Source organism: Phasianus colchicus, chromosome 1, assembly GCF_987193195.1.
Source record: "Phasianus colchicus chromosome 1, bPhaCol1.hap1.1, whole genome shotgun sequence".
NCBI lineage: Eukaryota > Metazoa > Chordata > Aves > Galliformes > Phasianidae > Phasianus > Phasianus colchicus.
Window position 1 is genome coordinate 22,341,782 of NC_143436.1, and position 27,608 is coordinate 22,369,389.

Genomic DNA, 27,608 nt, shown 5'->3' on the forward strand with positions numbered 1-27,608 from the left:
ACCAAATCATTATAGCAAAATCATTAATAAATTCTGAGGAGTAGGGAATATTTGGAGTAAAATCTTCAGGTAAGTAATGGAAGCACTCTTTCTTATCCTAGTTATGTCTCTGGAAGCAGGACAGTTATTATGCTAGAACAGGTGGTAGTGAACACTGAGCTGTTTAAAAAAAGTCAGAAAACTCTACACATGGGAAAACAAAAAACAAGCAAAAAAAAAAAGATTTTTTTATAAGCTTGGAAAAATAAAACAACATTTTGTCAATGTGATGTTGCCATTTTCTTCTTTTCTGCTATGTCCCTCTCTTCATATCTTCTTGGCTTGATTTGTAACCCTAACGTCTTGAAAAATGCAATAAGGATATCTTCAAGTAGAATATTTGGACAGTGATAAAATAAAATATTGGTAAATGTCTGTATATTCTGAGCTGTATGTCTTAATCATAGCAGGTGTGAAGTGTGTTATAGAATAGCTTTAGAAAAGTCTTGTGTAAATCTTGGTTATGATGAAGCCTGACTTTTTCCAGTTATTTAGCTGCATACAACACAATGCATGACCAATGATGAAGCTGATTAAAAGACAGTGATGAAGCATAAAGGCTAAGGGAGCTTAAAGAAAGAGAAGATTTTATCAATTTAAATTGATTTTCCACTAAGCTCAGACATTAAGTTCACCTCTGATTTGTAGTGTCTTATTTCCAATTTAATCAGTGTTAATATACCATGTTCAAAACCACGTGGTAGGGGGAGAGAGGCACTTGTCCCAGAAAAACTAAAGGTGTTAAGTAGCTTTGTATTTTCCAAGATGATATCACTTTCAAACTTTCTACAGAAAATAAATTTTGTATTCAGTCAAATAGGAGTTTCAAAGACTCGCTGACAAATGGTAAACAATCACTGTAGTATTAACTTACCTTATATTTCCAAAAGATATGAAGCACATTGTCTGTTCATAAAATCATTATTAGTGATTAATTTATTGCTGATTATCTGAAAATGCAGGGCCAGAATTAATAACATAATTCTAGTTCATTTCCCCTATGCAACATCAGCTTGTACAGGGTAAGAAGCCAAACTGAAAATGTTAGAACAGTGTAGAAGACTGTCTCCTTGCTTGATTCCAAGATGATCTGGAACTTATTTATTACCAGGATATTACAGTGCTTCTAGACTGAGGATGAAAACATCTAATGAAATGAAAGATGTCAAATCTTTTAAATGCACTACTTACAAATTGTCCTGATCTTTTTATGAAAACACCAGCTATACTCTAATCTGCACAACATAGTGAGATGGGGAATAAAATTAATGATTTCCCTTTGGACCTAATTCCTTTTGAAAACAATGATGGGCCAGAAAGTTCTGTGATGGTACATAGGTTGAATATACAAACTGAAGTCAGGGCCTATTATGTGTCTATATACCTCTGAAAGGTTTGGCCTTTAGCAAAGTCATCAAGATCATGCTTCTGTGGTATTTATACATTTTAAGGCAATTATCTTTTCAGTTGAGTAAAAAGTATGTTATAAAAACTGCTAAATTGAACTTTCTTTCAGATTCACATAAATTAATATCCTTGGCCTTTTATAAATGTATTCATTTTTTCTTGTTCTCCACTCATTCTCCTGTATTAGTTCCAATTCTTACAGTGAAAGAAACATTAAACACTAAAAACATCAAACATTGAAACATTAAAAAATAGTGAAGAACATTATTGAGATGAATACCAACTCTGTAGAACTGAGAACAAATAATTTTAATTTTGAAGTGATTACATTCCTGGAGTTTACACAGACTTTGGAATTTTCTTGAAATTCTCTATAGATTCATGTACTTCTGAATGACCAAACCTCTGATCTCTCTCCTTTTCCTTTTTTTTTTTTTTCTTTTATTTTTTCCTGCACATTCTTTCCTTGCTTCACTGATCTTAAACTTTTCCTTCAACTTCACCTAACAAATATGTAGACTGAAATGCTTTCTGGACAGTACACATGGAAAGTAACTGCTAGTGTTATCCACTTTCTTTGCCCTCTTCTATATTCATGAATGTGGATATTAGTATATTATTCTTTTTTTTTTTTTTTCTCCAGGCTTCACTATTTTTGGACAATTAATTTTTGACCAACATAATTTAGGCAGACTTCAGTCACCCAATGCTTTCTTCATAGAAATAAGCATTGAGATGCCTGTCATATTAAGGAGATTTTGAAAACACATCACAAGGAGGAGGAAACTGCTTTCCCAACTGTTTCATGGAACAGAGAGAATAAAAAGTTCAAAACAGATGGAAGACTAGGGTTAAAAGAAAGCAAAAATCTGTAAAAGTCAAAAGAAAGGCAGGACTATAGAGCCATACAAGGAGTTTGTTGTAGTTAAGAAAAATTAGGAATCCATCAATACTTGATAATAACCCATGTTCTATGTTACCCAACTAGCTGCATATTGTGGCCTTACTGGAGGTTTTAAATGAGGGTCCTTGAGGACAGTTTAGAGTTTGCAGATTTAATTCTGTACCAGTGTCTTCTTCAAGTTTCCTGACTCAGGGCACTCAGGCAAGCACCACTTCCAAACTGAAGAAAGAAGCAGTTTCATAATACTCAGAGTGGGGCAGTTTTATTGTGCCGTAAGGTATAGCCAACAATAATAAAAAACATCCTGATAAATAATCATACTTTGAAATGGTAAGGAATATGTGTGGAAGACAGAAAGAGAAGACAATCGTAATGGGAACAATTTCCTCCTTAGAAGAAGAAATACTCAGCATTCCCAAGATCTTAGATACTTTGAGGGAGAAGAGAGAAATGCATAGAAATTTAATTCCCTCCAATACTTAGGCACTTGGTTTCATAGGAAAGCTAATAGGCTTTTAGGGCTGGTAATAAAATTTAAAAAAATCTATTCAGGATCCTCAAAGTCACACTCTACCTTCTTTGAAAGAAAGCACAGATGTTTTGTGACTGCTCCATGCCTTACGTAAAATCAATGTAATTGTACTTGTACACTGCCCCTCTATTTGTATTGAAATGATAAGAAGATCTGAACAGTGAGTGTTGTTACTAAATGTGTTGTATATGGACCAAGGATTAAGTAAATTGTGTGTCAAGTTTTGTCTTACAGTGCTTTGAGTGATAAAAGTTCAGTGGGATCTTGTCTAAAATCTAGATGTTAGTTCTGGAGAAGCATTCAAATACTGCTTTGGTTGTAGCATGATTCCAAGCAATTACTCAGCCCCTTGAAGCAGGTCCCTTTCTCTGGCCATTAGATAACTTGATGTTTTTTGTTGTGATAACTACATAGCTTTCACAATAAAAATATTCACATTAAAAAAATTCTCCCACATTTATTATTTATTTATGAATGCTGCTAATTTTGCCTCCTTGCATAAGCATAATTTGCTGTCTGCAATTGGTAACACATTTTTCTTCACATACACAAAACCTGCAGCAAGTGACAAGTTTCCACAGTTTATGTTTTTGTTGCCAGTGACCAGTATGACCAGTAGCCATTTGTATGTTTCTCTACTCAGTAGGCTACCATACTGTCATATTTAACAACATGCAGAACCTTAAGAAGCAGCTTTATATTATTTCTGATTTTGTTTTTTTTTTTTAAGTCAAATGAAACTGTAATACTCCATGCATATTCTGTCACTCACAGGTAACATACTGGGGCCTAGCTCTTCCAACATAAGCAATTCAGTCAATTCACACCTCTTCAGTGCTTCTGGAAACCTCAGTTATCAGGCCTGGAGAATGTTCATTGTTACCATGTCTGAAAGAACATGGCTTTTATCTTTCTCCCAGTCTCGTGAATGTAACTCACTCTTTATACATAATAGAGAAAAAAAATGTCCTGTGAATTTTTCTTGTCCAATAATGTAATTATCAATTATAATGGTCAAAATTCTACAAACAAGGCCTTTTACAAATAATGATTTCATTCAATAAAATACAACAGAAAACATACGGGCAGATGCTGGGGTGCCAGAAACCCCGAATTATTACTTTCTTCATGAAAAACCTACCTGATAATATTTTTATTATCTAGTGGGAGAGGAAAGATTCAATATCTTAGCATTCCTTCTTGATTCTAATATAGGTCCTACAAAAAAATGGAAACAAATAATAGTAATAATACTAATAAAGCCTGTAATGGCTTCTTTAAAAAGAAAGGAAGAATAGAACAATAAATGTATTACCTTAAAGCAGAATGCAAAATTGAAATGTATCTTGCCTAACGTTGGCATTAATAGCATTAATTGTGCTAATGACTTCTTAATCTTAAATGCTCATTCTTTTGTTACAGAGTTCATGTCTACAGTCAGAATGAGGAGAATTGAGAAATCTGGAACATCTAAGGTTTCTCAGCAGCAAAAAGCACTCTTGTGTCCCAAATCTGCCAGGAAAAGTCTTCTACAGCTGTTTTCTTCTAACAGAGTTGTCACTAATGGTCCAGTCAACTCTGCTTACCAAACAAGCTGGTATAAATAAATTAGTGAGCAGTGCTTTCAGTTGTAATTGCAAAAGGGCAAGTGAGTCACTGAGGGAGACCTGTGCAAGCAGCTCTGTGCCTCACTGCCTTGCAGTGCTGCAGTGTGACCTCTGTCTGCCCTGTGACCAGGGGCACAGAGAACAGCTGGTCAGTCTGGAAATTAGCAACTCCTTATACACAGGAGGGGATCAAGCTGTCCACTGGGGTTCTGCTGTCACAAGAACCTTGCTGGAAGTTAGAGATATGGCCTTACTGAGGCATCTGACCTGTCACCCCCTCCCTGCCATCTGCTCCATCAATCCAACAGCTTGGGAGCGAGGAAGCTTTAGTTTAGAGTTTCTGCAGATATAATTGTGCACCAACGGCATCATCAAGAGACCAGGTTTGTTACACCAAAACTACTGCTGCAGCTCAAAATCTTCATGTTTTAAAGAGAGTATTTAATTTATTTTTAATTTTATTATCATTACATGGAATTATTTAACATTCCTTTACAAAAGCTCAAAACCTGCCAAATAAGATACTGGCACTTTAAGATAAAGTCCGGGCTAGACAAACCAATCTTTACTCTGAGCAGCTCTCAGAAGATAGCTTGGTCAGGTCAAGAACAATTCTTAGATTTTTCAATTTAAAAGAACTATAGGCTATTGGTTCTGCACAAACCAATGTAAAAAAACAGTCTCAAAAGGAACGCAGTGGAGATTTAATGATGTCTCTCAGCTTTGCAGTAGGTATTTTAAGGTCTCCATTGCCCCGATGTCTCAGCACATAGCTAGCAGCTACTGGGTGCAGTGCTACTTATTTGACATTTGATGCATTGGAGTGTTAGTTAAAAATAACTGTCTGCTAGTTTGGAAGCCTGTTTGGCTGTGATGGTGAGCCAGGAGATGACACATGCCATTCAGCTGAAGAACTGGAGGTGGGATCCTAATTGAATTGTGCCTAACTGTGAGAATTGAATTGACAATCAAAATCCCAGAAGCAGATAGCCCCAACAGACTCTGACATGGTGTCTGATATGAATTAGTGAAGCCAAAATCAGTATCAAAGGAGTGGAAAAGGAGTGTCTCCATCTCTCACTAAAGAAACATGTTGTAGATAATGGTGCCTGTTTGGGTTGGGATGTTGGCTGCTGTCCAGATTTTCTGGGATAGATTGTTCAATAAAAATGGACAGAGAGGAGAGAATGGGACACTGGAACAGAGAGTACAGGAAGATAGTAGTTACCTAGGAAAGTTAGCTAGTGATCAACAGTACTTACACTTGTGGAGAAATGGTAGAGTTTGGGATTGAGTGCAGCCCTGCTGATAAAGACCCGCGGGTGCTGGTGGATGTCAAGTTGAACATGAGCCAGCAATGTGCCCTCACAGCCCAGAAAGCCAACTGTATCCTGTGCTGCATCATGAGAAGCGTGACCAGCAGGGAGAGGGAAGTGATCCTGCTCTTCTGCTCTGCACTGTGAAGCCTCACCTGGAGTACTCCATCCAGATGTGGAGTCCTCAGTACAGGAGAGACATGGATCTGTTGGAGTGTCCAGAGGATGGCCACGGAAATGATCCAAGGAATGGAACACCTCTACTATGAGAGAGCTGGGGCTGTTCAGCCTGGAGAAGAGAAGGCTGCAAGGTGACCTGAGAGCAGCCTCTCTGAAGGGGAGCTACGGGAAAGAAGGGAACAGACTCTTTAGCAGGGTTTGTGATGACAGAAGAAGGGGAAATGGCTTCAAGCTTAAAGAGGATAGATCTAGGGTAGATGTAAAGAAAAAGTATTTTACAGCGAGGGTGGTGAGGCACTGGAACAGGTTGCCTAGAGATGTGGTTGATGCCCAGTCCCTGGTGACATTCAAGGTGAGGCTGGATCAAGCCCTGAGCAACCTGATTTGGCCATGCACGTCCTGTTCATTTCAGGGAAGTTGGAGTAGATAGCCTTCAGAGGTTGCTTCCAGCTCTAAGGATTCTATGATTCTAAATCCTTCTGAAGTATGTAGTGGCAATTCCTTCTCAGGAATCACATAGAAAGAAAATATTGATAAAGCTCTTGGCTCTTTGGTACAGAGACTTTCTTACTTCCCTGTTGAAGGTGGTAAAGGAAATGTTAAGATTACGTTCTCCAGTAAAGCTCCACTTAAAGTTGGCATCAAGATGATGTTACTCCAACTGCAGCACTGCAAGCAGAACTGACCAGCCCAGCCTAGAAGAAGGAATTATCTTTGTGAGAAGAGGCACCTATCTGAGTGGTGAGGAATCTGGGAAAATTAAATACAGTTAACAGTGTAAAAATACTCCAGAACTGCATTAAAAAGCACACTGAATCTGTATGAATCTCATAGCTAAGTCTGTGCTTTAGCCTTCTTGAAATGTCCTGGGTGCCCATGCTCCTGTAGCCTCTGTAGGCCACAAACTACTACTGTTGCTGGAGGTGATTTCGAAACAGAGTGGGTGCTACATGATGTAAAATATTTTCTTCATATTATATTATACAGGAATTAATTACACCAATTTTTCAGATTTACAGAAGTATTAAACTACCTGCGTTATGAAAGAAAGACTTCATCTCTCAGGCAGTCCTTTGCAATTCAGAAATAACTACACTGCTCTAGAAATACAGCTTTTTCTACTCACTACCCAAGCAAGAAGTTATGGCCAAAAATCTGAAGCTGAATTATAGGTTTTTGACTTTACACATTTCCTTTCTTATCACTCAAACTGGAAAAAGGCAATGAAATTAGACAGCAATTTTTAGAGAGGAGGAAAGTAAAATTATTTTAACAGAAAAAAAAATTAAAAGTTACGAAAATTAAAATTTGAATTCTGATTAAAAATAAATTGCAGTCATTTTATTTTGGTTAGTCTTAACAAAGAATAAATCCAAAAGGAATGTAGTTTTAAGGATGTGAAAGTATCCTACTAAAAGTTAACCCTTTGATGTACACACACAATGAATGGGAAAATGAACGTTTGAGAACACACTTTGGTTTCTTCCGAACCAAATTTTGTTCTGCACATTTATCCATACATTAGTTATGATTTTGTCAAATATTTAAGCATCAGGAATGTGTTTGCATGACTTATTTTGCTAGAGGAGTGATAGCTCAAACAGCAGGAAAAGGATTTTCACTACAGGATCACAGGGCAGAATTTAAATTCTCCATTCAGAATACATCCATTTCTCAAACAAAAGATACTGCACTACAAAAGAAGTAAATGAGAAGAGGTCCCACAAATCAAAGTTGCTGCTCTTCATCTTGTATGTGGGAGGACTGCCAAGCAAAAGTAATTCAATAGGCCATTTGCATCAGCTTGGCTTATATATCCACTGAGGGAAGAAGGAGCTTGGCAAGCTGTGTCAGCAGGTTACCTTGCCATTGTGAAAAAGCAAAGCAATAGCATGCTAGGCATAATGAGACAAATGTTGTGCATTCAGCTCTCTTTCTGAAAGAGAAGAAAAGAATGGCCTATATCAACGCTTCAGATATGCTTCTTGTTTACAGAGCCTCGTCAATTGTATTTTCCTCATTGGGGTGTTAAAGGTGCATTTGTGAATGCATTATGCCCAGCTTATGAACAGACAAGGACTTATCTCTTCTGTGTTTTATGTTATGGAAAAGAACGTGTTGAGGGTATGAGTGATCATTGCCTGGTTCACTGGACAGAAATCATCTATAACTTCATGCTGATTTCACAGCCTAAATACGGAGAATCTAGGAGACAGAAGTGACATGGAGGCAGAGATACATGACACAGAGACATCTTGGTTCTATAGCACAAACTGTCCGGTATCAAAGGAAATTACATGAAAAAAAAAAAAAAAAACCTAAAAACAAAAAAGAAAACTAAATTTTTCGCATTCGTAAGACACTGAGCTTTCTGCAAAGCATAGAGCAGTCCCTAGCAGTTGCTACAGATAGCAAAACTTGAGGCAAAGGAGTTGCCTGAAGAATGAAGAAGAGGACATGGGAATGACATGAGGAGGAGGTGCCTACAGTACCAGCAGCCTGCTTCTGCTGCTGCCATGGTGTGCAGTAGCATCTGACAAGGCTAGGAATAAGGAAAAAAGACAGTGGATAGAATGCAGACATAGCAAAATGCTACAGGTCTGGGTCAGTGAAATGACCTGAACTCCCTGTCCTTGTAGATTCAGGCTCTACTTTAGCATTGACAATTGCTGGTACTTTTCTGAAGACAAAAGATGGTAAGTTTAATATTTTATTTAGCTGATACAATAGATTCATACATATATACAGTGATCAGATCATTAACACTGGTTTCTCCAGCAGCTGCAAGTGGTCTTCTGTCCTTTCATCCACTAGAGCTGATAGAGTAGCCTTAAGGCTCAACTAAATTGCCACTCTCCAGAGTTGTCATGGCAACAGGGACGGGCTGAGCAACCCAGTATTTTATCATTCCTCTGAACGTATTCTGAACACTGCATTCAGAACAGTGATTGCAGCTACGCTATCTCCATGGGCTTCCCTTCTCTTGTAGAGCATCCTCAGGTGCCCAGCTAAATCAGCCTCCTGCCTGTTTTACAGCATGTGAGTGACAGATCTCTGCCAAAACAGCTTCCAGGACCTGCTGTGTGATTTTAATGATGTCAGAACTGTCATTCTACAGTTGGTATATTGACATGAACATTATATTTCAAAATGTCCCTTCTCATCAACTTGCTAAACAACTTGCAGAATTTTTAAAAATACTCACTCTCTTAAAAATTCAATTTGCATGTTGAATGACCTTTTTGTGTCTACTTTCCAGAAGTATTCAAATGAATCACTCATAGTAAAAGTGCTTCAAAATATGAGGAAAAGTAAACTGTGAGCGGGGGAAGGAAACTTTATGGCAAGAACAGAAATATCTGAATTCTTCAGCTTCATTTTAGAGAGGCCTTGTAGAGAAATTGTGACAAATGAGAGGTTGGGCAAACAGCAACCACATTCTCACCTTGAGCACTGTAGGCAGTCTGGGGCCCCACAATATAAGAAGGACATAATGCTATTCAAGGGCATCCAAAGCAGGGCGGTGAAGATGGTGAAGGGCCTAGAAAGTAAGATGTCTGCTCTCTGTGACAGCAACAGGGCTGAGGGAATGGCATGGAGTTGTGTCAGGGGAGAGGCAGGTTGGCAATAAGGGAAAGGTTCTGCAACAGAGGGCGATCAGAGAGCTGAATGGCACATGACTGTTAGCTAATGGAGATCATCCTGCACAGGTCTGCTACAGTCAGGTCTGATGATTCAGATATTTGTTGCCTACAGTGGAAGAGTGGAGCAGAACCATTGTGCCACAACTGAAATTTTTAATGTGTGAGGGAGATGGAACTTGTTTTGACATGTCACACAGCACCTAATTCAAGGAGAAATAAGTTTGTGCACACTTTTAAGACTAGAATTTGCTCCTAATATTACTGTATGCAGTGTTTGTAGTATTAGTCATTTCTTCCTATCCAGCTAATAAATTCCGCCTCCGCATTCAAGAACTTCAATATGTGATTCCTTGCAAATGAAAATGACCTAGCAGGTTATTTCCCTTTCCCATACCAGTAGTAATACAGTCCTTTGTTACTATTCCAGCAATAGCTTTGTCTCAGAAGAACTCTCCTGACAATACATGCCCAGATATCTGTGGCTGCCAAAACCAATACAGTTATAAAGCTTCCTGGAAGACAAAAGTAGAAGTATTAATAATCTTTACATTACCAGAGCGTTAAGACTTATAGTCAAGTTTTCACTGTTCCTAAAATAAACCAAAAATACTTGGAACCTAAACTCAGAGCAAATTAGTTAGGAAGAACAAATAACAAGGATAGAGTGCTGTTCAGGTTTACAGGCAGTCATGTAACGTTGTCATTCCTGTTTCTATGTATATCGCTCCAAAAGCAATGCCTCCCATTCATTTCTGTGGAAACTAGAACAGATAAAAAGAGCACTGCTTGATACAGCAAATTATCAGGTACAAAACACTATTTTTCAACACAGTCACCACCATTAGCCATGCATTTTTTGCCAGTGATTAAGAAGAGCCTGCATGCTGCTCTCACAAAAACTGCACCAGTACACGTGACCCACTGTTGCTGTCACCACTGCTATAATGCACCACCTACCCCTCACTGTGTTCACATCCACTGTTTGGTCTCCATAAATGTTCAGCAAGCATCAATGAATGTTGTTGAGTGCACTTCTTTCAGCATGAAGGAATCCAATGACACACCTTTTCTTCGTCCACACTTCCATGTCAGACACCATTGAACAGACTGCCAGTCCCTCTGCTGGCATGCCACACGACAACAAGATGTATCTGAATATCATTGGGAAGTTTCAACCTATACTGCCACACCACCACCATCTGCCTCTGACATCATGGGCCAACGTAATTAGTGGCCAACATAATTAAATAGTGGCATTGCTTTCAGAGCAGCCCTCATATTAAAAATCTGAAAATATTTTAAAATTGCAAATCAATAATTGTCTGTACTGGATGGCAGTGAATATTCTCCAAGGGCAAAACAAAGAAAATCTGAAGTTCCTTGTAGAAAACTGATGAACCAAAACAAAAGCAAAGAATTTTATGTGCATAGCCCTTCCAGAGGAGGAATTACACAAACATACTTTTCACCATCTAATCTCATAAATGCGATAGCTTGAAGGAGGAATGTCATTACTCATGCTTACTTTCCTTCAGAACCTTTCATTTCATAATGAGGCACATCAACCCTTTACTTTTGTGTATACAAAAATGATATTGTCAGACTTCTGCTGTGCAGAAAAATTCTAACAGTGTAGCTTGTTTTTATTAGTTTATGTGTTGGGAGGTTAGTTTGATTAGTTGCATAGCAATTTATCAAATGAAAAAAAAAAGAAAGACTTCTTCCTAGCTGGTTTTTTTTCATCACAAAATAAAGAACAATTGCCACTTAAAGACAACTTCTAAATGGTTTACTTATAGACCGAAATGCAAATTCTAATTGCTACATCCATCTAAAAGCTGTTCTTTTTCTCTCTAGTGTTTTAATAAAGAAAATAGCAAGTTATCTATGGATCACTTGATGACTACTATTTTCCCTCTTTTTTCCTGTAATTTGAGATGTCCAAGCATTCCAATATTGCTTTCTGTATCAAAAAAAAAAAAAAAAAAAAAAAAAAATCTCAAATGTACTATATAAAATATATTTTGTCACAGTCTCTTGAGAACATACTTGAAAATTCTTGAGGAGACTTGAAGAGATTCCAAGAGGATAAACAGAAGAAATAGGAATCTTGGTTTCTTTTAGTCAGCTTGGAGAAGATGTACATTGGGTATTCATACACGTAGGCAGGCATGTATATGCATGTGTGTAGATTTTCCATATTTCCATTTCCGTACATATATATCAGACTTCAATTTTTCTTTATCCAGAGGGAAATTTCTGAGATTCTCTAGACCTGCCTAATGAATATGCAGTCTTCATTCATGTACTGAGTCAAATGAAACATTTCAATATGGCATCCTGGAAGGATTTCAGCAAATAACATTCTTATTCCTTGCAAATTTACAACATAAAATTTTAACTTGCTAGACTCAAACATTAAGAAATTAGATTATTCTATGGATTCTTTCCATATAATTCTACAGTTAATTGTTCCTATAGCTGAAAAATAAAGCCCTTCTGACTCCAGGAAACAAATGGTTTATGGGGTTATAGGACATGTAAGAAAAGCATTCAGAGACAGAGACCGCTGGGACTGAGGCCTGACACCTCCTCAGGTGAAGTGACACCTCCCAGAGACATGTACATTTGCATGATAGCTCATCAGTTTATTTTCAGATATTTTTTTAAGATTATATGTGACCAAATGGTGACAAGGTGCTGGATGGAAGCCTGTTACTGCAAATTTCCCTACCTGCCTGTTTTGGTTAGAAACTGACCCTGATGCTTGCTTCATGATCAATCCCTTCTCTGACTTGGTAACAGAGATAAGTGTCCTGAAATCTTGTTAATGGTAGTCTTTAATCAGTGGGCTTCTTCTTTTAAGTTTGTAGTAGTGCTCAGTTTAGAGCAAGAGTATGCAACTGGGTCTCATATGCTATATTTGTGTCTCAAAACAAGTGTTTATTCTGTCACCCTACGCTGTACACTCACTGACTCCAGATTGGATTTAGAGAATTATTTTTCATAAACAAACAAACAAACAAGTTCATTTCCCTCAAGAAACTCTGCTTTCCTTACAAAAAAAAAAAAAAATCATAAATGATTCTCTGTCAGATCACTGTAGTGGACTCAGTATCCCCTGAAATCTTAAAGAACCAGTTTTTACCTCCATGGTGACTCTAAGTTAGTGACTACAGTGACAAAAGCAAATGTACTCCATAAGAAAAAAAAAAAAGCAGGATTCTCAAAGTGCTTTCTGAAGCCTCCCTTTTATTTAAACAAGCTGATTTCTGTCTTCAACTGCATCAACTCTTTTCTAAGCAGAATATGCAGTTCACTGTAAAGTCACTCTGGAAATGTACTGGTAGCCCTGCAAGCTAACTGCAAGGTAGCTCAACAATGGAACTGACTTATTATTTCAAGCAGGCTTTTCTCCTAAAGAATGTAATTTTATTTAGTTTCAATAGGCAGAGGAAAAAAATATCATTATGATGGTTTTGCTTCTATTTGATATCAAAAGAAGTTATGCTAGTAATTTCTGGTGAAGTAGAATCAAAAACTAGAATTTGCACTCTGATTAAAACTTTTTCTGTTTGACATATTGTGGTTTTAGGACTGAAATCAACAAACATTCTCTCCAGTACTTTACTGTCTCATTGATGTTAATCAAAACTGCAGCTTCCTACTCCTTGTACTCTACAGAAATGTTCAGGTCACAGCAGTCCCTGAAAAAGTTCAGTGCACAGACACAGACAGAGCTCTTTAACAAATAATACCATTTCCCCCAGCTGAGATAAAAGAATCTATCAATCATCCAGAACGCCTGATACAGCTGTTCACTGCCCAGGCACATCAAGCACCAGAAAAAGAGTATCTTTATGTTGTAGCAGTAGAACATCCACCTTTAAAAAGCATAGCTTTCCAACAGTCTCCCCTTACCATGCCAGATTTCTGTAACTATTTGGGCTGGAGAAACACAGTTTGTGGTGAGACTGGAAAGGAGAAATAAAAAAAAAACAACAAGAATCCAAAAAAACTGGTCTTTGAATTTCAATCAACATGAGTGAAAAAACTCATCCCTGAATGAGCTATTTGGATAACATCTTGGGAGCTGACACTGCATGAAGGTAAAGTTTAAAAAAACCCAAAACAGTACAATATGATTTCTTGATGAGCCTTCTGGGTACACTAGAGGTACAGAATCTAAGTCCAGTGGTTCTTTAAGCATCAAAGCTCAAATACTTTTAATGATCAGGAGCCTCAATTAGTCATTTTCAGTACCGTATTTTAATCCATAATAATTGTAACATTATTTGCATATAAAATATCAAAAGAAATAGGCCATTGTAAATCAATATGTATACTTTTTAATAGGCAAAAATCTTCAGAACTGTGAGCTTAAAATGAAAGTAGAGCTATTTTTATATTATGTATTTTCTTATTTACTTATTTTAAGATAGAGTAGAAAACCTCTAGAGCCAGTTATTTTAAGCAATGGTTTCTGACAGGTTGTGAATTAACTTGGATTGCAAAGTCACATTGAAAAAACTTACCTTACTAATTTTGTTCAAAAACAAGTAAGGAATGAAATACTTGGGAGGAGGGAAGGGGGGGGGGGGGGGGGCAATGGTGCTTTTGATAATAATTCTTCAGTATGGCTGTTAGAAGCCTTTAGAATTCTTATATCTTATTGTGTGGGTGTACCATTGCTCTCCCCATCCCCTTAAAAACCCTACAGAAGAGTGTGGATTAATTGTGTGGGATTCTCTTGTCTAAATATGAATGTCTAGGGATACTTCAATTGCCCAAGAGAATCTCCATATGGCTGACAGATATAATATAGCTCCTGCAAAACATACATCCCACCAGTGAGCTGTCTGGAATCCAGGCAATATACTTAGGGCTGTCTAAAATGTCACTAGATACTGTGTTCAAGCATCTGTATCCTCCCTATTATATTTGCTAAATGAGTCTCTGAACCTGCATGTCTCTCACAGATGCACATTCTGGCAATGTTAGCATCTATGATTGTACCATGCAGAGGATGATGTAAAACTTCTGCAGCAGTTTCCTGAGCAGATGGTGTCTAGATGTAGCTTCCCAACATGAAATCTCAGGGAATGAGAGAGGCAACAAAGAGAATAAAAGGTAATGAATAGAAAGGCATGTGTATGTGTGCATACATATATATATAAAATGAAATCTACAAGTCATACAAATGACTTGACATTCAAATGGATCATATCCTACTTTATACATTTAGTCAACATTTAATTCCAATAAATTATTTCTCTGTATTCAGTACATGAAAGTAAATACAGCAGTGAAATATCCACTTCCTTTTTTAAGAATATTATCTACTAAAATCAGTCTAATATGATTGTGAAATTTTTATATTGTCAGAATATTTAAGTCAAAACAAATCGATAGATAAGTTACTGAACTTTAAAAAAAAAAAAAAAAAAAAAAAAAAAAAAACACATCTGAAAGAAAATCATCCATATATGCATTCAGTATAATTGTAAAAATATCTTTATGTAGTGTTTCATTTATTTAGTGGATGCAATAAGATTTAGAGATTGAAATAACAACATTTAGAATTCTGCATCTAGACTCTTGAACCATGTGAGATTGATGTTCCAAGAGATGCTGTTGTAAAATACTTTTGGTAAAAACCATACTGCCTCTTCTGTGTATAAATAAAAGCACTTACTGCTTATATTCTGCAAATTTCAGTTAAAGGTACATATGCTCTGAGAAGCTCTTACAACAAATTTATTGAGAGAGTTGGAACTTAGGATGGAAGGAAGATGTATGACAAGCAAAAGAGGATGAAAGAACTATTGGTGAAGATTTTAAAAAGTATTCAATTTTGGTCTAAATCCAGAAGTTGACAAAAATCTTCAGGATTTTGGTGACAGGCCAGTTCTCAGGCTTTTTGAAAGTTTCTTCCCCAAGTTCATCCCTGCTGAAATGTTACTTTTGTAACTTCATGCTCAACTGAACAAAAGAAAACACCATTCTTCTGAGACTGCAAGAAAGGAGGCAGAATGAGTGAAAGAATAATAACAGAGTGAGAAGTAAAGAACTAGATATTCTGTAACCATGCAGCTGAAATCAGAGGAGTAACCTTCCACCTAGGCTGGAAACCCAACATATATTGTAACAATTAATGTATTGTGCAACTGGTATTCTAAGGACATTAGGAACCTATTATTTGTAGCTGTTGGCCTCAGTGGAACTAACAACATAACGACAAAATAATGACAATATGCACAGAGATGTAATCACTCAGATCTTACCTTTTAGTTCTGAGGCTCCAAGAAGGGTAGATGTTTTGCTGTAGGTACTGCTTTTAAGAAAAAATATCTGATGCAATTCCCTAAAATATATATTTTTTCCAGAATATACAAAGTGATCTTAACTATCTTTTATCACTCTGCTATTACTTTCATACTAAAATGAATAGTAACTTGCCAGGAATGAATACACTGTAGTGAAAACAATCTGAAAATAGTCTTCAGATCGTGTGTAAGGGTGTAATTCCCATCAGTTCTACAGCTTCTTGAATACTTTCAAAGTGAATGGTCTCTTGCACGAACATTCTAATTAACAGTTAAAAGGAAACTGACTGAATGCAGAAAACTGAAAGACTTGAATCTCAACATTTCTGCATTTTTCTTCTAGAACTGGTGTCTCCCTTAAGGACTTGGAGGTCCTGTTGATATTGATGCTACATAAAAACTAATTTGCGTAAACTAGCTACACTTTTGCTGTTGTCTTTGGAATCTCACAGTAATTTTGCACTAAACGAAGGAATAATATCTAAGCACCATTTGAATAAGGAACTGTGGTCAGCAAGTCAGCAGCAAACATAGATAGCTAAATCCAAATTCAGACTGAAGGAACTTCCCAGCCAATGTTACTCCATGATGCTATAGTGGTTTAGTTAGCTGTGTTGGCCAACAACACAGCCCCACAAGACTACAGTAAAACATTTTCTGACTTGAGTAATTAAAATAGTTAGATAAATGAGTAAAGTCCAATTATCAATTTCTAGTTCATTTTTCTGAATAGACATTAATAAAAAATGGGAACGTCATGAGGGAAAAAAAAGAAGAAGAAGAAAATTCTGCAGATTGGAATTGTATATTTCAAAGAATTACTCAAACTAACTTTGGGGTAGAATACATTCTTATAGCTAATAGAAAAAGAAAAATTTATATTTACTTCCTGATTCATATCATGGAAAATTTTCTTTTATTGTCTGGAATTCTTTGGTTCTGTATGTTGCCTTATAAAAACGCATCATATTCAAATGATCAAAATAATTTGTAATAAGCTTGTAAAACTGCTTCAAAATTATATAGAATAACACAGGAAGGCTTAGGACTATTCTTCTGGAACTGTACTTACCATCAATGATATACATTTTCAAAGCTTATTTTGTATAATTAATATACACAAGTTTTATGAGTCGGCATATGAGGTATGGCAATAATTCCCTATATCTAGAAAGGCAAAATAATTGTTCTTTCATACTTTTATAAGTTATAGCCTTACGCACATTGACTTTTAACAGCTACTACATAATAACTGCATTTTACAATGTAAGTATTCACTATAAAATGGTATATATTGACCACAGTACAGCATCAAAAATATAGCTGCAGTTGGTTTTGGTTTTAATAGACAATGCCAATTTTAATTGGAATAAAAAATTATTGAAAACTACAGCCTTCTTAAGACAAAAATCACTTCATTATTACTATGGTCAGTAAGGCTGGCAAGGGCCTTTCAAGGTAAATGCTTAAATTAAATTAACTGGGAAAAAAATAAACTTGGACATTTTGCATTTGCAGTGGTGATTTCTGCTTTTGCTCAGTATGTGGATTGATTAATTTGTGACTGCTGACTGGTTCTTAAACCTCCTCCCATGGCTTTGATATCCTTTGCATTCAAGATCCTTCTGCTTCCCCAGAACTGGCGCTCAAAGTAGCTACAGGGAAGTTATGCTAGAGCCTTTTCAGACCTTCTCACTTTTGAGGAGGCAAAGCAACTGCCATGTGGTTAAAAGAAGATTCTGTATAGTTAAATTGACTGTTCTACACCTTTAGAGACAAGAAAAGGCATTCATGCATTGAGGTTTTGTTCTGTTTGAATGTTGTTTTTATTTTTCTTGAAAAGCGAATTCTTTGAGAGGAATCATCCAACCTTTTACTTGTTTAAAGTTAAAGGCAGATCTTAGATGTGAAAGCTGAGCATATGCTAACTTTGACAAGAAGAAAAATACAGATCAGTCAGCAATCAATAGAAGAGTCCGGCTTTCTGCATCTGAATCCTGTGAGGCACCACTGCCAGACAGAACTGCCTAGTTTGCTTCTAAAACACATCCTTCCCTGTGTTCCTCTGTTCTTTGAAGTAAATTTCTTTCTCCTGCCTTTACTGCTGTCACTACTAAATTATACATGCCCTTGTGTTCTAAAAATTCTGCATCAGCCACAGTAATTGAGCACCACTTTCTTCAGTTTCTTGCCGCTCTATGGAGGCTGAAGCTTTCAAAAAAATTCTGTCTCCCCTCCACTATGTTTTATCCAAAGAGAAGGAACAACCTCTACCCTGTGTGCAGGAATCAACTAGTTCCAGTGCTGCAATATTAGCCTTTGTACAACTTTTGTAACAAGAAAGATTTTCCATAGCCCAAGATCAGACTTGGGAAAAATCAATCCAATTAATCAAAACTTAATTAAACTATAAAACTAGAGATATATCCTGAATTGTTTGAATTTTCTGGGATATCTGGCTTCTCTATGCATCTCTAAGGGTCTATATTAGCTGATATTTTTAATAATGTGAAACTGAAAAAAAGTAAATAGAGTAGTGAACTGGGAAGAAAGAGCCACAACGACTTACATAGCATCTCATGGCAACCAACCCAAGTCCATGGTAAATTCAGTGATATTTCACCTTAATGCAACTGCAATAAAAAATGCCACAGCCTTGGAAGCAGAGAAGTTATATTTTTCTGCAGTTTGGATCATAAAAGTTGGAGAAATACAATTTCTGTTTGACTATAATCATGCAATAATGGGGAAAAAAAAAAAGAAGATGAGGGAAATATGTTTCCCTTTCTGCAGGAGGATAATAAATTTAATCTTATGTTGAAATAACTGGAATATTTTTTAGCAGCTCTAGAAAGGATTTCTGTGGTTTTGTGCTCAAAGTTAGGCAAGTAAATTTAAAGACATCTCACAATATAAGTTAGAAGTAAATTACTGAAAACTGTGCAAAGAGAATTTCTTTGAAAAGAGGAGGTGAAATGAGTAGCGTCAATATCTGTCACTGAGGACACAGAAAGCCACATTGTTTCAAAAACTTAGCAGGGCAGATTTTAAGCAGATCCAAATTCCACAAAAGCCAGTCAGAGTTCTTGCATTGCTCAAAGTAGGCTCTATATGAAGTCCAAACTGAGGGAGAAAATGTACTCCCTCATCAGCACGAAACGCTCTAACTTTGGGGACAGTGTTGTTTTGGATGTACAGGTTACATGGTATTCGTGTTCATGATACTGGAAAAATGGACGCAACCTTTTTCAAAATACCACCCTAGTCTAGCTGGGTAAAATGTCCTTTTCTCTGATGACTTCCTGAAGGAAAAGAGAAGTATGTCTTTCTTTGCTTGCAAACTGTCAGTCATGCTGCAGTGAGCACAGACATCATGAATCACTCCTCTCTGAGCTCTAATCTCTGTTCACAGTGACAAATGAACCTTGAAAATCAATCCAGTTCTGACTCCTGAAATCTCTTGGAATTTATTCTTTAGGAAAAAAAAATAAAATAAAAGAAATATATTGCATGGTTAAGGTAAAATTGTGAGTATATTTTAATGAAATTTTGTAGAGCCAGTATCTAGAATGTTCTCACAATCCTGTAACAAACATGTAAGCTAATTCCAAACTATTAGAATCATGGTTTAGATTACCACTCTAGGCTTATGGTGGTTTTTTAGGCAGCTACATGACCTGAAAAAATATAGTACGTATCTATTCTGCATGTTAACACAAAATGCATTCACTAAAAATAGTAAAGGAACTGCAGTCAATGACTTGTCATTCTCCCAAAAGGGCTGCTATCTTACTACATTCATATTATTGGTTTTTATAATGTATTAAACAAAAACATTAGCTATCTTTTTTTTTTCATCTTGATTATCCTACTTTTCTTGCCTAACAGGGTTCTTATTTCACCCCTGCTTTTTCAGGCAACAACCAGCTATTTCACAAATCCTTGGTCTGAAGCCTTTCTCCAAAGAGTAATGGGAGGCCTGACAGGAAAAAGCTATTTTCCAGCTTATGCCAGATGTAAACACTTGAGAGAAATTAATATTCCATACTCTAGCTTAAAAAATCTCCTCCTGAAAAATTCAACTGATGATTTATACAGTAACACTTGAAAATATTGTAATAGAAGAAAACTAGCACTAATTAACCTGCGGATTTGCTACTCTTGTAATTGTTTTGGTAGGGGATATAAATGTGCTTTAAAATGAAAATAATTAAACAACTAAAATGGCAGAACTCTTGTGAACAGCTATATTGGAAGAAAAGCATCGCTAAAAATGTACTCCTCTTGCTGCCCTTGATAGCAATTTAACTGGATGCTTAGCAGATTGGTTACACAACTCTTGGACTGCAGTCACAGTTGTACAACTTGTATAGGCAAAGAAGGCGTTGAGAAAATAATGTGTTTTTACTTTGTTCTCCTCCAAGCTTTGCTGGTGGAATTTGTTTATTTTATAGCAAGTTGACTTTATTTCTTTTATCCTGTGGTCTTTTACATAACTAATAAGAAAGAAAAAATAGTTCATAAATAAGATTAAGTTTGTGGAAAAGCATCAATTTTCAAACAGTAGTACTACTTGATATGTCTAATACCGAAAACTGCTTTTATATTCTTCCTTAATTTGACAAGACTTTGATTTTATAATACTTTTTCAAATAAACAAAGTAAATAACTAGTGAAATCTAGCAGATACAATAAGTACATGGGTGGGATTTATTTTTACGAAAGGTAATAGCAGCATTCATAAAGTGGGAGAGATGCATGAGAAGAAAAACACAAACCTTGTAATTACAAGGCTCAATACTGGCAACACTGCCAAAAATCCTGCAACCTGTTAATCAGCCTGCAAGATAGCTCTAGTTAGGCCAAAGGGAAGAAAATAGTAGGGAAAAATGGTGCTACACTGTACTTGCATTTTGAGCACAGGGCTTAAAATCCAAGAAATTGTAACTTTAACCTTCTTTAAGAAAGCCCTTCAGAAAATTACAGGAAAACTTAACTATCCAGCAGAATAAATGATATGGTTGTGCAATTGCAAGGAGATTGATATAGCATTACTTAAGACACTGCAAGGAGATGTGTCAGCACAAATATGAGAGCCATAAGTAATAAAAGCCTTTAATAATAATACACACACTCTCCCTGTCATCATTATCCTCCATCACTTATGGGTGGACAGCACCCGCATTCCTGCTGAATCCTCTGGCGTGTGTCCATTAGGCGCATTTACTGTCAAGTAAGTATTCTCCAGTGCAGTAGATGTGATCCTTTCGCTGCTACTAGAGAAACCTATGGAAAAGATCCAAAGCTAATGGAGGTTTCGGAAACTGGCTGCAAAGATTACTATGTCTTTTAAATTTTTTTCTCTACATTCATTTCAAAATTTCATTTCATATCAGAAGACAGTGTCAATCAGAGCAGAGCTGAAGCCCATAATCACAGTGCAGATTCACAGTGTATGGTACAGGGTGCGCTTGGAAGACATATGGGGGTGCAGGAGGCTTGTCAGAAGTTTTGGCTTAAACTGAGGTGCATAATCTCCCCTAGAATCAATACAGAGCAAGCAGTAATTAAGCTTCTCATTCAGTGCTCTAACATCCACTCCGAAAACACCCAGCTTTAAATGTTGAGAAGTACTTTTCACTTTCCAATGACTTGAAAGGGAGTGAAAGTGACAAAATAGCGTATGTGAATCACCAGCCTTTCCCCCAAATGTATGGCAGATCTGCAAAAGGCCTTTAAGTACATCCACAGAAACATGATGCAAAGAGGAGACATTATAGAACAAAACTGGCATTGTTTACCACTGCTGAAGGCTTTGGAAAATGAATAATCCACAGAGTATAAATGCTGTGTTGGGACTGCTACCATCATGCATCAGAATACTGGCCAAAATGCACACAAGCACACAATACACGCACATTCAATTTTGAAATTCAGGCCTAAAGTGACTCTCAACACAATCCAGGTTGATTGACATACTGTCTGAAAGCTATTGACAGAATGATCACAAAAGCAGATTAATTTTCATACAAATAAAAGAAGTTACCCTAAAATAGAAGAAATAGACAACCTTGTCATTCCAAGCAAGATGTGGAGGTCTGCATTTCTGAAAGGACTTTATCAGCATGAGAATTCTTTGGTGCATTATCCTTCCACTCTCAATAACACTCTATGATTAATGATATAAAGTAACAATGTGCATTTTGTGATTCCTCCATCTAGGCTTGACTTGATATCAATTTTAAATGGAGAAACTGGGATATGACACCGTATGTAAAATAACCACTTTTTTTTCCACTTTCCAATTTACAAAGCTGTCTCCCTAACATTTGAATTTTGTTCTTATATTCTGTTGTGTTCACTGAAGAATCAGGAATCAATGCAGTGCATAGAGATTCATTATTTATTTATTTATTACAGACTCTGTTAATAAGACTTCTGGATTAATTCTGCCAAACCTTAAGACAGATAAAGTTAGATGCCTCGTCTCACCTCATTATCCGTCTTTCCTCCATGTCCAATGCAGCAGGAGAGACAAAGGAATACCTTTACACGCTGAGTTTTCTCACTTTCTACCATCTTGGGTGGCTTATGTCAGGCAAACTGAAGCCCATCTGCCTTGCAGTTGTCAGTGGAGTCAGTGAAATAAGTTCAGTCTGACAGCCATGCAGTTCCACAGAGTGCAGCTCTGCTGCTGAAACCCTGAGCATAGAAAAGGGATTTGGAGTAAATTTTTTGCTTACTTTGAACTTTTGCAGCTCCACATAACTTAGACTGAAGGGAAAGTTCTGGCCTACTCGGGAAAGTTAGGAAAACTTCAAAGATGGAGGAAGAAGGGAATTTAAAATGTATGATTTAAACTAAAATCTGAAAATATAGTTAATATAAGAATCTATTTCTCAGATTTACAGCAGTAGACTGTAATCTTTACTTGGTTAAAGTACATGTAGTAAGTCTCAGTAAAAAAAAAAAAAAAAATAAGAAGAAAAGAAAAACTTCTAATGTTTTTCTAAAGCCTTCCTATATAATTTTTTTCTTTCTTCCTTTCTTTCTTTTTTTTTTTTTTTTTTTTTCCAAATTCCAGTATCGTGGTCTATTAAAAGAGCTCCATCTTCTGGCTACTGATTAAAAAAATCCAGGTCCTTCATAGAGGCAGCAGAAAGGTTCAAAATCATTTGCAGAATTTAATGAAAAATTGATCCTGAGTAACCGATGTCTGGAGCTGCATTCCACAGAGACTTTGTGGCATTTTTATTTTAGAGTAATTTGTTACTTGTTAACCTTGATTTCTAACCTTCTGTCAGGAATCTTAGTAGTTATTGAATTAAAATAAAAGGGCAACATATTAGAACAATCCCAAGGAAAGGAATTAAATGCATAAGCTGACAGTAACAAAATCATAGAAAGATAACTTGCTATCTCCCTTTGTGTCAGGTCAGACTCCTAGCTTTGATTCTTCTGTAAGTAAATAAATAAAAATTAAAAAGCACTGAGCATTTAGTTCCAGTTTTCATAATGGATAAAAAAAAAACAATGGAAAGAAACATGAGAAATACATTCCTCCATATGTTGCCTGCCTGCCTTAACAGGGACTCTATATTTGAAGATAGTTAATGGCAAAGAAGGAAGATGGCATCCTGCATTTTATCATTTTTAGGACACTTCTCATTCTTGATTTTATTACTAAAGGGTTTAGACTTGCTTTTTTTTTTTTCTAACCTTTTGTTAAGGACATTAGAGCAAAGTAAGCTGAACGCCAGACTTTTCTCTCATGTTCTGCCAGTGATGGTGCATCTACTTGATGTTACATCTGCTTGATATTACAGAATAAAAGAACACAGGAGAAAGCAACTTAGGGGATTCATTGCTCCTCTTCAGCATGCTTAGAATAGTAAAAACTTCAGTACATTAAAAAGTTTGAGGTTTGCAATACTGAAATTCTTCCCATGAATAATAACAGAAATAGACATTAAGATACCAATTTCCATTTTTGTGTTCAGCCCCATGTTAGAACAGATCACCTGAAAAGGGAGATATCTGGCTGCAAAATCAGTTGTCCAGAGATTTTTGAATCACTGATCCTATGTCATGGCTTGCAAAATAAAGGTTAAATATTTTAAATCTTGAAATACACCTAGCATATTCCCTTTTGAAGGAAAATGCAAACACAAGCAAAGAAACAGGAATGTAATTTTGCTTTATAGGCAGTCCATCATTAGCAATTAACTGTTCATTGTCTATACTGAGAAATAGTATGAAAAGATTGTTTAAGTGAAATAATTATTATTTGCCTTCTAGTAATATTAAAAAACAAATCAGACAGCGACTAAAGGTAAACGATATAACACACCATATTTTCTTGTTTCTATTTTACTTAAACTAATTTTCCATCTGAGGCTGTGCTTAAAATGCTTAACTTTACACTTAAAAAAATAGCCTTTTCTCATTGATACCTCTAAAAGCATATTTAGACATTAATTTCTCAAAGATAAACGGGTCATAAAAAAAACTATGCTGGAATTCAAAGGAAGATTTTAAAAATCCAAGTAGCAAGCTCTTTCAGTAAGCACTGCAATTGAAATATCTCATTATTTCTAATTTCAGCATGGTTACACTTGTAGACGCATATACTGGTAATGAAGGTTTAAAGTAGGTTTGCCAAAACTGCATTAGATCTGCTAAAAAGTGCACTCATTGCTACTGCTGAGAAGTAATTGTCTTTACAATTGTAGTAAAAAGTCCATGCAAAGAACAGCATCTGAAGCCCCATGCTCTTTCTGAAGATGTCTCATGACCAGACAGAGAGCACCCATGCAAAATAAGGTATGTTATTACTCAAGTGTGAAGGGAATGATCATAGCAAACTGCCTAAAAATACAGTCTCTTTTGAATTATCAAGTATATACTTGTCATTATTATAATCCATAGAGTTTTTGTGACTGTATAAGATATAATATTCATGAAAAGCTCTGTGAAGTCTGAAGGAGATCTCATCATCCTGAGTTTACTTAGAAAATTTGAGAAATCAGAAGTAATGAAATTCTGACCTCAATTTTGTTTGGGATTGCAGCTGCCTTCAGAAATCCCCATTTATTCTTATCACTTATTTCTATCTGGATCTTTGCTTAAGCCCATTTCCAGAAACACCAGGTCTACTGCATAGTAAAAAGAAATAGAAAACACTATTAAAGTTGCAATGTATTCATTGCAGAATTTTCTATTATCTAGTTATCAGTTCTTTTCACAAGTTGTATTGAAAAAAATTATTCTCTTTTCATCCAATAATAAACTTGAAAAAAGTTTGTTGAATGAAGGGAAGGATATTCACATTCTTCTATGCTTTTGAAGTCTTTCAGACAAGTATGTTTAAAGAAAAGTGATATTATATAGGGGTACTTCTGATAGATATTGGATGCTTTCATCTCCAAAATAAATTTGTTTTTGTTTCCTGAAGTTATGAAGGTCTGAAAACTGAATATCTGTTAAGTACATAATCATCTGGACAATATCAACGTAATGAAGAAAAGACGTATTGTTCTAATAAAACCTTCACCCGAGAGTGTATAAGGCATGCAAGAAAGATCACCTTTAGGAAATCTAGATACCATTCTTGTCTCTGTTGTGTGATCACAGCACTGTATCTCATTTTCCCTACTTTAGTTTCTTCCCCTGACAAATGGTGATAACAACCTTCTGTCTCTGGAGAAAGGTCTGCTTAAACAACATGCCAGAACATATCACTACTTCAGTGGAAAAGCAATACTGCAGGAACCATATCAAAGATGTCAGCGTGGGTCCATAACTACGTGGCAGACCCTTTGAAATCTGGTCACAATTTCTTACTTGAAGTTCATCTTCAGAGGGGTCTGTCTGCTGTCTTCTAGCCTGTTTACACTGACCTCGACATAGAAATTCTCTCTTGCCCTTTCAGTCATTCTACTATGGAGACACCTAGGCCTAGAGTGGGCTGCTCTAAATTAATAGTAATTTAAAGAATGGATCACAATAAATAAACCTACATGAAACTTCAATCATGTGTTTATACAGTCAGAACAGTGAGGTAATTCAGTATACAAGTAGCTAAAAATCAGGAAAGATGACATCTTATGGCATACCTAAAAAATGCTATGTGCATTTTTCACTCTACCTCACCATCCACTCATCTATCCTCTACATAATAAGTTTCGTAACAAGGACACTGTGGGAAATGGTGTCAAAGACCATGCTGATGTCAAGGCAGACAGTATCCACTACTCTCCAACCATCTACCCAGCCAGTGATGACATCATAGAAGGCTACTAGGTTGGTCAAGCATGATTTCCCCTTTATGAATCCATACTGATTACTCCTGACAACATTCTTTTCTTCCTACTGTTTGGAGAGGGTATCTAAAACAAGTTATTCCATCACCTTTCCAGGGATGGAGACGAGGCTGACTGGCTTGTAGTTTCCTGGATCCTCTTTCTTGTTCTTTTTGAAGTTTAGAGTGAGATTGGCTATCCTCCAATCTTCAAGCGCCTCTCCCATTTGCCAAGACCTTTCAAAAATGATAGCAGTTTTACATTTCTTTTCTGAGGTTTTGTATTGTCATGTTCCACCTTCTTTGCCAAGGTGCTGCGAAGACGATATTTAGAGATATCAGTATTCAGGAAGAAGCTGGAAGGGGACAGGAATATGGTAAAAAGAATGAAAAAACTGTAAAGGGAAAAATCCTTGGAGCAAATAGGCAAATAGAATCTTCTCACATAAATCAGACAATGTGTAAAACCTGCAGTAGGAAAATCATCCAAGCCAAAAAAACTTTGTCCTGCATAGTCCTCAAAGATCACTACCAAGCCTAGAATCATATGCAATCCTGCATACTTCAGAAACAACATAACAGGGCCACCTACTGAGATTCAGCATCTCTTCTCCATAATATTTGTTTCCTCTGTAATACTGAAGAAGCATAATAAAAACAAATTAATCATAGACACTCCAGGGACTTATTTCAGAGTGTATCAAGCAATTATATATTGAAGGTGATGAAATAATAGTATCTTTGATATAACTATCAACTTAGGATATGAAAAAAAAAAACACCAGGAAATAACAAAGAAAATTAGGATGAAAAATAATAAAAGTAATTATAAATTAACAGCCAAGAGCATTACAAGAGCAACTACATTGCTCTAATGTTCCTTCCTTTGTCCTCTGAAGAGATTGTTTGAAAAACAACTGACAAAGATCAGTTGAAAAGGAAGACTGAAGGGGAGAAGTTTATTATTTTCAATAAGCAGAGAAGACTTACAGAGGACTAACCCTATTATTCATGTATAATATAATTTAATTCAATTTAGCTGTTTTTTCCTATCTTACAAAAAGAGGAGCTATATACTGATAATAAATTGATTAAAAATGCACAGATGCTGCAAATAAAAAGCTGCATATCTGAACAAAATAAACATAAGGCTGATGCCAAGAGAAAATATTAATATGTCAGTAGATGTGTAACTGTAAGTGGCCACAAGTTTGGCAAGGAGGCAAAATATGTTCACATAGAGGAGTTTTGTGCTAGAAAATAAAGAAACTAAACTGAAGAAGATAAATTACATCCATCAACAAGCTGGCCATCTGTAGCATCATCTTGCACTCTCTGGCTAGCAGGAACTCA

At 36.2% G+C, this 27,608-nt stretch overlaps 1 long non-coding RNA gene across 1 annotated transcript; it reads right to left on the minus strand.

Annotated features, from left to right (window-relative positions):
* Window positions 1–21,064: 21,064 nt before the first annotated feature.
* On the minus strand, window positions 21,065–26,211 carry LOC116244289 (uncharacterized). The gene is made up of 3 exons (XR_004170155.2): window positions 26,071–26,211; window positions 22,448–22,657; window positions 21,065–21,241 (listed from the first exon to the last, which is right to left on the minus strand). It is a non-coding gene; the product is annotated as an uncharacterized LOC116244289 (long non-coding RNA).
* Window positions 26,212–27,608: the final 1,397 nt, after the last annotated feature.